This window comes from Neolamprologus multifasciatus, chromosome 3 (genome assembly GCF_963576455.1).
Source record: "Neolamprologus multifasciatus chromosome 3, fNeoMul1.2, whole genome shotgun sequence".
Taxonomy (NCBI): Eukaryota; Metazoa; Chordata; class Actinopteri; order Cichliformes; family Cichlidae; genus Neolamprologus; species Neolamprologus multifasciatus.
This window is the reverse complement of record NC_140441.1, coordinates 4,174,785-4,191,553: the sequence shown is the minus strand read 5'-3', so window position 1 is coordinate 4,191,553 and position 16,769 is coordinate 4,174,785. Positions and strand designations below refer to the sequence as shown.

Sequence of the window (16,769 nt, the reverse complement as noted above, 5' to 3'; positions counted from 1 at the left end):
CATGTTTGCCTGGGAAAATGTAGATAAGAGGGGACCATCTCTAGTGGAAAGTTACTGAGACACTGTTGTTTACACTAGAATGAGATAGCTTCTGTAATAAAACTGTTGGGGGCGCATCACCATTTTGAGATCTGCGGCAGCGTGTCATGCAGGACGCATCTCCCTTCTAGAAGTAATAAAGTGTTAAATGGAGCAGTGTTTTGTCTTCCATCGGATGCCTCTGATGAATCAAAAGAACTGTACTGTTGATATTTACACTGGGAGGGGGGAAAAGACCACATATTGATCGATTCACAAATCTGCTGATGAAGCTATATGCGAGGGGTCAAAGGTTATAAAAGGCTTGTTTATTACAAACAGACTGCTATTAATTCTTAAAAAAAAATACAATAAGTTTACATACCCCTTCAACATGCCTGGTTTTTGTAATGTTAAAAATCATTCAAAGCTTTTAATGTTGGCTGTAACTTATTAACTTCTATTACATTTGTGATCTGATAGATTTTTAGTGTTTTGCAAGGAAGAGTAGGAAATTATTGCCATGTCAAGATGTGCTGTGCTGACCACAACTCAAGAAGACTGAATGCTGTAAGTAAATCAAAAACTGTGTGAACAAAGTATTAGTTTAAAGCTGTGTGCACTCACGCAACCCGCTTAGTCTACCTTTTTTTATTTTTTATATTTTTACCCTTATGGTTTGTTTTTTAATTGACTGTACATATTATAACTTACATTAACGGTGGGACAAGTTCTTTTTTATTCCTTGTATGTTGACTTTGACAAATATAAATGTAAATGTACGTACAAATGTGTTGGAAAAAGGCATAAAAGCAGATTTTAATTATCACTTTGAGCAGTTTTTGCTTCTCATTTGCAAAGTTTGATAAATATGTGCTGGGGCACTTAACTACAAAATGTTAATAACGCATTGGATTTGCATATGATGTGCTTTGGTACATTACGTGTTTCTATTTTGGGAAACATACGGCGAAAAACCTTGCTATACAAAGTTTGTGTTGAATGAAAAATAAAATAAAATGTTGAATGAAAATACTGGGTAGTTTTGTCCACGATGAACAGGTTAGTCTTTGACTGGTGCACAGTGGCTGTGCTTTCATACTCAGTGTGAAGTTACATTGAGTGTACTGGAAATAAATTTGCATTTAAGATGATGATGCTTAGATTTATTCAAAGAATTTCAACTTTGTGCCAACTGTCGGTGGCACCTTATAGTGACCAAATTTATAGTTTTGTTCTGTAAACCGTGGTGTTTCAATAATTCAATTCAATTCAATTTTATTTATATAGCGCCAAATCACAACAAAAGTCGCCTCAAGGCGCTTCATAGATACAGAGAAAAACCCAACAATCATATGACCCCCTATGAGCAAGCACTTTGGCGACAGTGGGAAGGAAAAACTTCCTTTTAACGGGAAGAAACCTCCAACAGAACCAGGCTCAGGGAGGGGCAGGGCCATCTGCTGCGACCGGTTGGGGTGAGAGAAGGAAGACAGGATAAAAGACATGCTGTGGAAGAGAGACAGAGATCAATAACAGATATGATTCAATGCAGAGAGGTCTGTTAACACATAGTGAGTGAGAAAGGTGACTGGAAAGGAAAAACTCAATGCATCATGGGAATCCCCCGGCAGCCTACGTCTATTGCAGCATAAATTCATTCATTCATTCATTTATTTGTTCATTTTCAGGCACAACAAATACCTATATTAAACATAAAATGCACAAAACAAAAACCAAAAATTGCCTGAAAAAGGAGTGGGACGAAGAAAACTTATTAAATCCCACCCCTATACTGACTCATCAACAAAAAACAATAAACTTCCCGCAGCTACGCCCATCATTGCATACAGACCCATCAACAGCCCCGGACACATACAAGCATCTCAACGGCAGCTCGCAAACAACAATTAGAGCCTTCATAACTGAATACAGAATATATAAATTATAAATTGAATTACCACAGGTAACAGGCAGTAATAATTACAAGTAACAAACACACATACATATACATACATACATACATATATATCTACACACACATGCACGTATATATACATACATACGCACACTCTTCTTTTTTCTTTTTTTTTCTCTTGGAATCCATACCAGCAATGGTAAGAGAACAGACATTACAGAGCACACTAAAAACCATCATTGGGTATACTGTGACCAAACCAACTGTTTGTAGAGGAATTTAAATCTATGAATATTTTTGCATTGTTTCAATTGTAAACTCAGACTGTTCCAGATTTTCACACCACATACAGACACACAAAAACCTTTACGGGTTGTTCGAGTTCTGGGTAATTTGAATTCTCCAGAGCCTCTCACATTATAAACCTTTTCTCGAATTTCAAATCTAGTTTGTAAATTTGCCGGTAGAAGTTTAGTAAAAGCTTTATACAAAATTATGGATGTATTGTAATTAACCAGATCCTGGAATTTAAGTAACTTTGCCTGAAGAAAGAGTTTGTGAGAATGATCTAGATAACCAGCCTTGTGAATAATACGCAGTGCTCGTTTCTGTACTGTGACTAATGGATTAGTTGTATTTTTATATGTATTTCCCCACACTTCCACACAATATGTAAGATATGGAAGAACCAGGGTACAGTACAGAGTACGAAGTGCATCTTTATCAAGGTATGGTTTCACTTTTTTCAAAACTGCGAGGCTTCTGGAAATTTTGGTTTTTATGTGTCTGACGTGGGGTTTCCATGAAATTTTGTTATCAATTACGACTCCCAAAAATTTGTTTTCACTCACATTATCAATTGGTACACCTTCAATGATAATTGGTAATTCTATATTATATTTTAAATTACCAAAAAACATTGATTTAGTTTTATTTATATTTAATGATAATTTATTTATGTCCATCCATTTTTTAATTTAATTTTAGCTCCCTGTTTACGGTTATTACAAGATCAATATAATCATCGCTACTGAAAAATAAATAAGTGGACAGTCTTTTCAAGTTGCACTGCAGCTAGTCTCCCAGCAGATTCAGAATGGAGAAAACTCTCCTTGATGGTTAAATTATAAAAGGAACTAAGTCCAAATGAAATCTGCTCATGTTTCGTAACACACTTCATCTCATCTACCACGATACTGAAATATTCACAATTTTTTACATTCATAATGGACCATTTCTGCCAAACAACCAGAACCTCATTCTGAAATAGAAGGAAAATCTTATTAGATGGATCACCTTCACCTGTTCCTCCTCTCACTGGCACTGGCCCACCTCCCCTGCAGCTGAGCCATTGACCACACGTCCGCAGCAATATGCTAACATTTATTATTGCATTAATATAGAACGAGGCTAAGTTAGCTTTGCACAACAGCTGGTAGAAACGTCCTCCAAAGACTTACGTTTTATTCAGAGTACATTTCAGAGCCTGTATTGTTATGGCTGATGTATTGAGGGCAAATGTCATCTGATGTTAACTCAGTAAATTCCCGGCATGGCGATGATAACAGAGGTTGCTTCACTGCAGTCAAGCTCTTAACTGTTCTCCTCCTCTGCTCAGCGCACGCTCGCGCGCGCACACACACACACACACACACAATTTAGCTGTGTAGGAGCATGCAGATAAGAACAGCATAGCAAATGTTTACTACACAAACATGTAGAAGTCGGTCATGGAAAATAAGTATTGATTTTTAAATAAGTGGACTTAAATAACAATAATTAATAGAAATTGTAGTGGAGTATATTGCCTAATAAGTGTCTACATTTTCTGCTGCTTTTGTGGACTCTGAAATATTGAACTCCGGCTGTGAAAGCGTTGAGGACCTTTTGCACATCCTTCACTCAACCTGTACTGATATTTTGGACTATCGCTCAACTCAGGACTGTGCACGATAAGCTATTATCATAGCCATGGTTGAATAAACATACGCGCACCCTTAAACGTGATTGCAAAGAGGAGATGGAAAAAGCGCCTTGAGGCGACATTTGTTGTGATTTGGCGCTATATAAATAAAATTGAATTGAATTGAATTGAATTGAATTGAATTGAATTGAAAAAGGACAGGCTGAATATTTCTTTACAGATTTTTAGGACCTGTCTCTCTGCCAAAGGCTGTAAAAACTGCAAAGACACAATTTGCCTCAAACCTAGTGTCAACAAATAGTCACAGGCCACAGGTACTTTTTAATGTTTGTAATCGTATTCCACAGTTCGTAAGTCCACGTCATAATGTTGGAGCTGTACCTTCACCTGTACCTAGCACGTGTGATGACTTTTTGGTATTTTTTACCAGCAAAGTTTTATCTATCAGGTCTTATGCCTTGTAGCCCACTGCCTCAGACCCCAATGTTCCTCCTATGTGCTCAGCTGTGTTAGAGCAGTTTGAGTCTGTCTCCCTGAAAGAATTGTCTGTTGCACAGTTCGTCACCTAAGATTTTCACACTGCACCTGAGATTGTCTCCTAGTGATCGGTCGGTCGCGAATCTTTGGATCTTTGACGTGAACGACGTGAGCCCTTATCGCGCGTGAATAGTTGATTTTTGTATTATATGATTTATTTATTACATTTTATGTGGCGTGAATAAATAAAAGTATATTTACGTGGCCCCTACAGACAAAGGACGTACTAACTCTAAAACACGTACGAACTCTGAAGCACATAAAATTCAAAACACGTACAAAACACAACAGAAGTGCTCCAGGATGCTAGGGGCAGTGTTGAGCTTTTGTTACCTAGTGTGCTGTGCGGAGGGGTGTGTGGCGAGCCTGTGCACTGATAATACACCGTTGTTTCCATTCAGGAAATAAAGTGGCAACGATCGATCAGAGACTCCTTGTCTTCTTAAAAACACAACGCAGAGTCGAGGAGTCTGGGCTGAACTGTTGCAGCAGGATGAAGCAGAAACCGGTTACACCTGGGTCTCAATCTCAACCTCTACTTGACGTGAAGAAATATTTTTTGAAATTATTATTCAAAAAATGATTTAATATGAAGGCAATAGGCAGAGTGTTACAGGCATAGCCCTAAATAATGTAGCCTTGTGGGCAGTGTAGTCCGTGCTGCAGGGAGAATGGACTGTCATACCCGTTATGTGTCTGTGAGCGAGGGAGGGAGAAAAAGGAAAGTCGAAAAGTACGAGCTGTCACCGTGCAGAAACTGAAGATAGAAGCATGTAAATATAATAATAACCACTGCAGCCACAAAGAGTTCCTGACGAGCCCAGTTGTAAGTAAGCTATTAATACTCGACTGTACACTGTATTCGTGTTTTCCTCCGAAACAATAAGCTCCGTTGGAGCAGCCTTTCAACATCTCTCTCTGTCTTTCACTAACAAAGTTGACCCAGACAACAAAGTAAAGCTAATTTTCAGCCGACACAGAACCCGGCGTATTAGCCAGAGGTCTCTTTACTACGGTTCGGAGCCGCGAACCTGTTTTATATACGCGCGGAATAGTTTTCTATACAAGATCACTGCAAAAAGTGAAGCCTTACCTAATGTCCACCTACTGTTACTCATTTCATATTACGATTTAAACATCTAGTTGGTATTGGTATGGCGAGTAACCTTCAGTAATAGTAATAAATCACACAGCAATAGTACATTCATGTAGTTGTAAAAAGCATCATAATATATTAAGTAATCCAAAGTATTCAGAATACGTTACCCTCATTGAGTAAGGTAACGAAATACCTTACAAAATACATTTTGTGGCATGTAATCTGTAATCTGTAGTGGAATACAGAGGACCCCACACTGAGACATTACAACTCATTTTATTGTTACACCTGTTGAATCCACTTTAACCCCTAATTGTACACATTTTGCTGTTTAGAGGCAAAGTCACCCTCTACAATTTATCCTGTCTTCCTTCTCTCACCCCAACTGGTCACAGCAGATGGCCCCGCCCCTCCCTGAGCCTGGTTCTGCTGGAGGTTTCTTCCTGTTAAAAGGGAGTTTTTCCTCCCCACTGTCGCCAAAGTGCTTGTTCATAGGTGGTCATATGATTGTTGGGTTTTTCTCTGTATCTATTATTGTACGATCTACTGTGCAATATAAAGCGCCTTGAGGTGAATGTTGTTGTGATTTGGCACTATATAAATAAAATTGAATTGAACGGAATACAATGTACACATCAAAAAACAGAAATATATTCATTTTCAAGCTGAGTATAATTAGAATAAAATTAAGTTAGTATTCTCATCTACTCATATTATTTCATCATCATGTTAATATAGCACAAGGTTCAGGTAGCTTTACAGAATAATAGAAAAATCATCCAAAGAGCTACTTTTTACTTTCTTTACTTTTCAAAGCCTGTACTTTTACTCACTTTTAATTAAATAAAGAATTTGAATCAGTACTATACTAATACTAAAATTTGTATTTCTACTTAAGTACAGAATGTCTGTACTGGAAAACTCTTATAAAAACAGTACATTCTTTATTATGCTGCCTTTTTTCTAGATGGTATAAAGTTGGTATGAAGGTGGAATTCAGCCTCATTAGCTAAATTTACTCAGGGCCTTCTTGATATGTTGTTCGTCTGCTTCCCTGGCTGCTGTAACAGTGGGGATGGTGTTCGCTCTATGTCGTTTTGTCCTGATGACACCCAGTTTGTGCTCCAGTGGATGATGAGAGTCAAAACTTAAATACTGATCTGTATGTGTTGTTTTACGATATCCAACAACTTTCACTTGTCCCAGTTAAAATCCAGAGGTAACAGGGCTTTCTCCATTGCTGCTCCAAAACTCTGGAACAGTCTTCTCTCATTTATAAAATCCTCTTCCATTTGCAAATCTTCAAATCAAACTTGAAGACCAAATTATTTTCAAAGGCTTTCAGATGTCTTTGAAACCACGTTTATTTTTAGTTATTTTGGTATTTTGTCTCATTGGATGATGTATGCATGTGAATATGTATACACACAGTGTATATACAGTGTCTGAATGTGCCCCAAACCTCCAAATTATTTTCTCCCTTTGAAATTTTGTTTGGCAGGAAGCCGCAGGGGTGTTGGACTTGATTAAAGAAAACTGGGAGGAAGGTCCAAGCACAGCTGAAAATGAAATGCAGGACAATTAGTTCTAAGAGCAAAGCTACAAACATTAGAGAGTTATCACAAGAAAATTTGCTCCAGGCCCAGGAATGTCAGCACTACTTGTATAACAGAGAGGTTAGACCCAAGATATTTTCAATGGAACGTGCTTGTATTACTCTGTTCTTCTAGCTCAAGGTCACTCACCAGGTTGGAGTTGTGGTCACAGGGCGAGTGTGTGAAACTCACTATGAAAAGGTGTGGTCAGACAGTGGACGAGCCACACAGATATAACACCTCAACTTCCCAAAAACATGGAGAGATCCTGAAACTGCTTTTCTGATGATCCAGGTTTAAGGGGAAAGATGAGTTTGGGTCTGAGTTGCCAAAGTTCTTTCTTTTCTCCATTTTGATAACCATCTTACTCAGGCCCCAAGAGCAGATGTTGCTATTAGGAGCTGGTGTGTGGATGTGTGGTGTTCTTGAGCTTGTTTTCCTTTTTCGGTGCAGGTAGGCAATACGGTGCTTTGTGGGATCCCTGGTACACCTGCGGTGCATCAGATGACATCAGAGGGAGTGTTTTTAAAGAGCTGTGAGACAGACACAGCTGGACTGGCCGGGATTTTTAGTTTTTGTGGGCTGGAAGGTTTTTTTTTTGTAACAATATAAACCATGAAAGGTGGTGGATTGGCCAATTGGTCATGATCGACTCTGGGCTGGACCAATTGCAGTTGAGGAGGTCGGATGCACCCCCCCCCCCCCCCCCCCGCCCCCTTGTTTGGGCAAAGGATCTAAAGCAATTTTATCACAGATAAACAGACGGAAATGATATTGAGGTGAAAAGGAACTCGATTTGTCCTGTACTTCAGCTAGGATGAAAAAAAGACACTTCAATCCTGCTTCAATCATGAAACTGATCAATGATCAGCTGATCGGCTTTTCTCTCTCATTTTTTTTCACCCACTTTGCGCCAGAAAAAGGAAACTAGCGGATAAACAACATCAGCACGTTTAAGCTATTGTTAGAATTTATTTAATATTAATTTCTAGTATCAGCTGATGAGCCACAGCTGTAAAAACCTGCTGGTCATGATGTCGGTTTGCATATGTGGTGAGAGGGAAACATGAAGATGAAACCAGGAGATGTCCTTACTGAATCATCAGAGCTCAACAGGTGATGGAGAAACAGGTTTACCTTTTAGGTGACATGAATGAGTTGAAGGGAAGTTATGAACTGTTTCTGAGAGACAAATAACACCAGGATCCTTTTCTATGTAGCTGACAGCTGGTAACTGTGCAGGAGCGGCTCTAGCAAAGTGTTGCTAGGGGGCCAGGTAGAGCATTAACAGTGAGAGGGGGGCACAAAGAAATACTTTTCTTTCCTATTCTCATTTAAAATTTCTAGTTTTTAATAAATAATTATCTGAATCTTAAAACCAAAGTGGTCATCTGATGTAAAAGGTATAAAAATAATACATATACCAACAAGACATCACTGTCACAACAACTTTGTCTTCATTCAAATGCTTTATGGCTTTTCCTATAATACCTGGTGGGCCGGTCTCTAGTCAAAATGCTCGGGCCGATTTTTGTCCTAGTCCAGCCCTGTCGACAGACGTCTGGTGTTAGAGTGTTGTTGCTTCCACAATGGTGAGGTGTTTTTGTAAAGACTCTCGAGATTGACAGTACATCTACTAAGTATTCAGGATCGGGGCCGGCTATACGCTTGGGCAAGAGGGGGCAACCCCCCCGTTAAACAAACATCCTGCCCCCTTAAATCAAACTTTTAGAAGTTGAGAAATAAAGCAATAGACTACCCCCAAACTGAATATGGACATGATTTACTACAGTAGCTGAAAAATCCACTGAAAAATCCACTGCAAAAGGCACAAATGACACGATAGGTTTCACCTCTCGTTTGCTCTTTCACTCGTTGCTCTGTTTGTGTTCAGACTCACACAGCGCTCACCATCCCCCCGGCTAAATAGCCAATCGCTGTTAGTATGCAAATAACCCGGTGTCAAGTTTCTCAGTATGCAGGGCAGAGCAAATCTCTGTCGTCAAAATCATAGCACCTCGACAGATAATTAACAACTAAAAAATACATCTATATTTGTACAGTCAATGGGGGACTTGTCCTTTGTTCTTCTCACAGTTTCTCTCTGTGAGCCTGTCTGCTGCACAGACTGGAGGACCTGTGTCTGTCAGACCTGACGCAAAGCCCCGCCCGCTTTCAACTCTGCACTTATCATTTTCCTTGTTTCATATCCTGATGTAGTCTCAGCGAATTTAGTAAAGCTTGTTCACTTTTGTTACATAAAGAGAAAGAAATGTGCTGATCTTGGCCCATGAGAAGTCCATAACAAATAACTTGGATATGGATCACTCTGTAAGAGTTTTTGGAAAGGGAAGCAGGAGACTGTTGTTGTAGAGTGGATTGAGGAGAAAGGAGAGTGGAGCTGTTCAGCTGCAAACAGAATTTAGTTCCTTGCAAACCAAACAAGCTTAAAACAAGACATAAAAGAAGAAAATGTTCTGTTCTACAAATTAGTTTGAGAAATGTAGGAAAATACATGGTGAATTGTTTTTATTACAATGCCAGCCCTTTTTAGTTTTGTTAATACTGGCAATTGTTATATTTGATATATGACATCCAATAAGGTATATCATGTTTTTAGTCGTTATAATCTGATTAGAAGGCTTTTATTTCTATTAAGGTTCTTTTATTTTTCAGTTTCCCCCCTAAGGGTTTGCCATCTTAACATGTTCAGGGGGTTTGCATGCCTCAGTGACCCTAAGAGCTAAGTTGGTCAGGTCTTAGAGTAGAGGCCTGTCAAAATGCAATCCAGAGCACCACCACCACCCCACCCCACCCCTTTCCTGCCTTTGTTGCCACCATTTCCCCCTTTTACATTTCTGTCTGCCCCCTCATATATACCTGTCTAGAACCGGCCCTGTTCAGGATTTGTCTCTGTCAAGCTCTCTAAGTTTGTGCAGCTTTCCCGCTTGAAAGGGAGTGATGCGTCTACCACAGCTGTTTAACTGGATTTCACGCAATGACCAGGCAGATCTTTTGTTTCTCTTTTCTCTTTAATCTTTCTTCGGGCATAGTGAGCAATAGGTGAAATACTTCAAATACACAAATACCAACCATGTTTGTTATCACACATCTGTGTGTATTTGTTGTGAACAATCCAAACCTTTTTTAACACATCAACAGCAGTGTATAGGCTTTATGGTACTATGGTAATATTTACTTATGTATTTTTAAAATGCTGGAGTTATGTAATTTGCTCCAACCATTGTACACACAAGCTTAAAAGATACTGCTTATTTTTAAGGACTGAACCAAATGCCCGTTCGTCACTTTACTTATTTGTCTCAGGGCTCACCACCTGGTTTGGCTTGACAGTCTGCTTGCCTGTGTTCCCTTCCACTAGCCTGTCCCTCTGCTTGCTCGCCTGCCTGTGGCTCTGGAGATTGTATTCCTTGGTTTGAACGGAGATCTGCTTTGCCCCAACCTGTGGTTCCAGAAGGCCTCTGCCTGCATCTGTATTTTCAGTTGTATCATGCAAGCTCTCCAACTCTCCCCGTCCGCATACGTTTTGCTCTTGGTTTACGGAGTCATTCCCTCTGTTTTGTCCTTCTCCCTTAGATTGCTCCAGTATGCCACCAATCCTCCCCGCACACTCGCAGCTCTGTGATTTCATTTTCTCCTCATCATCGTACATTTAACATGTTACTGTGAACAACGTTCACGCTTGTAAATAACCTGTCACTGTGAATAAACTTTATTCACTGCTACTTCCTAACTTAACTGTTGTAGCATTGCAACAGTGTTTTGCAGATATGTCGTCCCCCCCCGGCCCGGCTCTACCAATCTCATGGAACTTAGTTTTTAAAAACACTCCTCAATAAGACAGTGCAATCACAGCCCCACAGGTTACCTGAACATAAAAGGCAACTTGTTCAGAGGGAACTGGCCGAAATGCTAAACCTGGGAATAATAAAAGAGTCACTCAGCACCTGGTGTAGCCACATATTTATTGTGGTGAAGTAAGATGAGTCTATACAGTTCTGTGTTGACTACTTCAATGAAGTGTCACAATTTGATGCTTATCCCATTCCCTGGGTAGACAAGCTACTGGACCAGTTAGTCACTTCGTATTTTTCACAACACTGGAGTTAACCGTGATATTGACAGATTCCCTTGTCTGTAGAGTCTAGAGTCTAAAAACAGCTTTCTCCAGTACAGTTGTACAAATTTGCCACACTTCCATTGGGCTAGTTTGGACACCCTCCCACCACCACCTTCTAGCGCTTCATAGACCCAATACTGTGTCCATATGCTTCATATGCACCAAAGACCACAGCGACACCTTGAAGACCCTGTTTTTGTTTCAAAATAAAAATTCTATAAATGATATGCGTCAAGGCTTAAAGAAGCAAGGTTACCAAAAGGTGACTCTCCCTCACCAACATGAATATCATTAGGAAAATCAGGTTATCAAAATGAGAAACAAATGTGCACAAGATCATACAAAGTCCTGGACCAGGGGTCAGCAACCTTTCACACTCAAAGAGCCATTTGGACCCGGTTTCCACGCAAACGAAAACACTGGGAGCCACAAATACTTTTAGATATCTAAAATGAAGATAACACTGTATATATTGTTTTTTACCTTTATGCTTTGTGTGAACAACTAAGGTGTGTTGCTTGTGAAATCCATGAAGTGCTACAGAGAAAATTACATGTTATTTATGTAATTAACACATTTTGAACTCTTAAAGAAATATAACAAAAGGAAAGCTGAACTAAAATGATCCATGTAGCAAACAAAAACTGTTGTGAGCAACAGATATTTTGCCTTTGGGCTTTTGGAGCTTTGACCTGACTTTTAAAAAATAATTGGAAAAAAAGCACTATGCTGCTAAAAAATTAAAAATAGATATTTGCAAAATTCTCCCTAAATATGTATTTTACCTGGTTAATGTGTGTTTAAATATTTATAATATATTTATATATTTAAATATCACAATAATCTTCCAATTTAGAACTACAAGTTAAAAAAAACTAACATAAATAAAATACACTTCAGCTAAATACTTCTAATTTATTTTCCCAAACCACGCGCAGCTGCACTGTAAGGACTAAAGGAGCCGCAGGTTGCCGACCCCTGTCCTAGACATAGAAAGACATTTTATAATGTTCATGATTAAAAGACTTTCAATGACAGATAAAACAAACAAACAGAAATGCAAGTGGAGCCAATCCCAAAACTGAATAGTTGTATTTTTGCTCAAGTGACAGTGCCCATGTTTAAAAAAGCAAATTTTATAAATGATGTTGTTGTAAGATTACCGAAAGGTGACTCTCCCTCACCAACATGAATATCATTAGGTAAATCAGGTTATTAAAATGAGAAACAAATGTACACAAGATCATACAAGGTCCTAGGAAGAGAAGGCATTTTATAATGTTCACAATTAAAAGACTTTTAATGACAAATAAACAAACTTGCAAGTGGAGCCACTCCCAAAACCGAATAGTGGTATTTTTGCTCAAGTGACAGACAAAACCTGCAGGGACAACGGCCCTCGTGGACTGGGATTGGGGATCCCTGCTTTAAATCTTTCAATATTTCAGAGTGTAAAGTTCCACCAACAGCTCATTTGTTCAGCTGCAGTTGTAGTTTGGTAGAAATTATTTTAGTGATCTGGTCAATAATTTTGTGATTCATCTTGAAATTTTTATGATAAGCTTGGATTCATCATTTTTGTCCTTCTATGTAAGAGCCCACACAGGCTTTCTCTTTATGCAGTTTATTGAGATCTATAGTTCTGTTTCACTGTGGCAGCAACCTCTGCTGACTTATTAAAGTGTGGACAACAAGCAACAAAACATTGCTTCGTTTATGTCCAGTTTCTGCCTGGACTGTTTGATACCCATAACAATGGCAGCCATAAATGGGACCATAAGTGTCCCAAACCTTGCCTAATTTAAATCTGAATGATCCCTTTCAAGAGACAGTTAAAGATCCAAAAGCCTTATTTTTTATGTATTTTTATACATTCATTACAGATGGAGGGTCCCAAAATGAATGAAATAAGAACATCATTAATAGTTAATTAAATGTTTTATTAAATAATTAATTTGGAATGAATTAATAAAAGTACACTACCGGTCAAAAGTTTTAGAACACCCCAATCTTTCCAATTTTGAAAATTCTACAGTCAAATTATGAGTCAGGTCACTTTAGTACAAATAAGCAATTGTAGGCAAAAAAAGAAATCATGGAATCAATTTATAGACCAAAATGTATCCTAAGCTTATGACTCATCAAAGTCGCCACCTTTGGTAGATGTAACAGCTGAACACACCTGTGGTCTTCTTTCTACAATGGAAATCAAATATTCTTCCCATATCTGTTCCAGAAGTTCCCACAAATGTTGGCACTTGTAGGTTGCTTTGCTTTCACTCATCCCAAACCAGCTCGATGGGATTCAAGTCTGGACACTCTGCTGGACACTCCATGTTTTCAAGCTTATCATCTTGTTCTTTGTTCCTAAGGCGGTTCTGGCCTAGCTTAGACTAATGTTTTGGGTCATTATCTTGCTGTAGGGTGAACACCTGATCAACTAGGCAGATACCAGCGGTTACTGCATGGTTATGCAGAATTCTGTGGTAGTCATCTTAGGTTAAGAGTGCCTCTCACTCCGTACAAGTCACTGATTCAAGATCCAGCAAAACAGCCCCAGACCGTCACACTTCCTTCTCCGTGTTTGACAGTTGATGCCACACACTTTGAAACCTTCCTTTCTCCTACTCAACCGCGTACAACGAACCTGCGTGATGGACCAAAGATTTCAAATTTTGAATCACGAGTCAATATTACCTGTGTAGAGTTTTCAGCAGTCCCATAGCTTATCTTTGTACCATAACAGGCGCTTCATTGGACTTGAATGACTCAATATGCAAAAAATAACTGCAGAAATTCAGGTGTTCTAAAACTTTTGACCAGTATATTAATAATTAATTAAATAATTAATCTTCTAATTTAATTTAAAACATTTAATATTGTTGAATTATTTAATTTAAGTTAATTTAATGATTAATAAGTTATTTTTAGTAATTATTAACACATTTAATAAATTATTTGATGATGGTTTTATGATGACCGAGCTTTGGCCAGGTAGACATTCTTTTAATGGCTGTTTCTCAATACCAACCAGGCCTACACACAGGCATTTGGACATGTGTGGACCCAAACTGTATTTTATCTTTTGAAATTCTCTGAGTCTGTCACCAGCTACACTTTTAATATTTTGTAGAATTCAGTGGCTTATTCTTTCAATATTTGCAAAAGTACACCAATGATCATAGAGATGGCTGCCAGCTCACCTCACAAGTGGTTAAGTTGGTACATATCTTAACTCTCGCTAATGTTCACCTGTTGGAGGTCGAACTCCGGACTCAATTTAGGTTATTTCTATTGGATATTTATTTCTGGATGTTCATTTGTGTTATACTCGTTTCAAACATGAATTTTGAATTAAAACTAATATTAAAAACATGTTTAGGGAGGAAAGAGAACATTTTGACCACACCGTGTTGTATGTTGATAGATACTGAAATCTGGTGTCAAACCTGCTTCGGAAAAAATTCAATTGTCTTTTTCAAAATATTTATTCAGCTGCATTTTTAAACACCAGCTGACTGTTATAGGTTTGGTAGTCTTTGTGTGATATTTGTGATTATTAGAATTAAAATTAAATTTGATTAACATCTGATCTTCGTGGTTTTTCTTTTCAATTATCAGCATGGCTTATGTATACACGCATAATCTTCGTTAAAGCGATAACGCTTGTTAGAAACTATGAAACAGATTGTACAGACTTCTGGATGTTAAACTAATATTTTCATTGTGAAAATTAATCATGAGAGTAACGGGCAGGCCATCTGCTGTGCCCTGTATACACCAGAGGTTTCTTCTTCTTAAGAGGGAGTTTTTGCTCTCTGGCTCTCTTCCACACCATCTCATTTGTCCCGTCCTTTGTCATTGAGGCTGGTTCTGCCAGAGGTTTCAACAAAAAGTCTGTGTATGATCTGTACACATGGTTTTTGACAAGCTGACTTTGACTTGACTTGAGTTAAATCAAATACGACTGATAATTCTAGGATTACTATTTTCTCTTTGTAACGTGCGGTGGAGATGAAGCCAGCCGCGGAGGTGTGCAGGTGGATAGCGAATGAGCAACAGCTTCTGACTTTCCAAAAAGTACTCATTTATTTACAATATCAAAAATAAAAGTGCTACCTCTACCACACATTACTAAAGAGCACACTAGTCCGCGTACACACGGGAGCATCCATTACAGGAGGAGTGCGAAGAAGAACAAAAAGGGGGTGACCCACCAGTCATTAAACAGGAGGCGCCACCATGTGGTGATACACTGCATTACAATAGCAACTGTTATATCTTGTTTAAAATCATGAAAAGATAATGATGAGTTGGTGACACAGTTCTGATCTCATCAAACCCAAACATTAATATAACAGGTTGGTCATCAACATCTAGACATTGGAATAGACATTTTCATTATTCAGACCAAATCTCTCATTTGACCGTTGGACCAAACCTATAGTTTGACTTATCTTTGATTAAGTATAGAAATGCTTTATCATGAGCAAAAATGGAAAAGCTCTGTTTGAGCACTCAAATAATTTCTTTTATCACCTCAGCTGTGAGGAGAGTCACGGTCTGTGACCCAGCGTTTTGGTTTTAGTTTTTTTCCTTGAATTAATAGCTCTCTTTTATATTATGTTTGTAGTTCATGATTTCTGTTCTTGTTCTGTGCTTCATGTTTCCTTGTCTCTCTGTGAAGCTTTTGTCTTTGAGCCCCTATCTTGAGTTCAGTCAGTATGTTTCCTGTTATACGTTGAAGGTCCAAGTCTTATGTCAGTGTATGCAGTTTTGCTTCCTCCTTGTCTCATCATGTTAATTAGGTTCAGCTGTGTCTCCATCCTTTGTGCAGTTTTCTCATTTCCCTCTGTGCTTGTATAGTGTGTGTTCTCCTTTGCTCGTCCCTGGTCTGTCTGTGTTACCTCTGCGTGTAATGATTTCAGGTTTGTTTTGCCAGCTTTCCCAGTTCAGGTCATTTCTTAGGTCTGTCCTTGCCATGCTCGGTTCTGTTTGTAGTCTCACGTTTGGAATAAAGCCCACTCATAGTAATGCCACTTTTCTGCTTTTGGGTTCCTCTCTTATTAAATCCACACATCTGCTGTTACAGTCATGAAACACTGTCACTCGACAATAGAAACTCAGATTTTCTCCTGCTGTTTTCAGCAAATAATGCTGAGTTCATATGACTGCAAAAACTCTTTACAAGATGTTCAAATATTAGGACTATAGTGTATCATCCATCGGGTTTGCCCCCCAAATGTGAATACAATACTATTATTCTAATTTAGACAATACATACATCTAATCAGTCCCCCCTGCTTTAAATTTTATATTTCTTTACCAGAGAATAAAAAGTAGTGAATTGAAATGCCTGCTAATAAACTGTACAGTCACCTGAATCATGAAGACAAATTACAAGCACAGACTCCATAGTTCTTCCCACTTGTTACTAACAACACCCATGATGTCTGTTCCTAGTACTATGGATAAGTTCTTTGCATTTATTTTTCTGTTTAGTAATTGGATTTCCTAATGATTTGCATGTTGGTGAA

The 16,769-nt window shown here is 38.5% G+C and overlaps 1 protein-coding gene across 1 annotated transcript in view; it reads left to right on the top strand.

Annotated features, from left to right (window-relative positions):
• Window positions 1-16,769, top strand: part of LOC146521147 (macrophage mannose receptor 1-like) — a 47,759-nt gene that overhangs the window by 25,136 nt on the left and 5,854 nt on the right. The window lies entirely within an intron of this gene.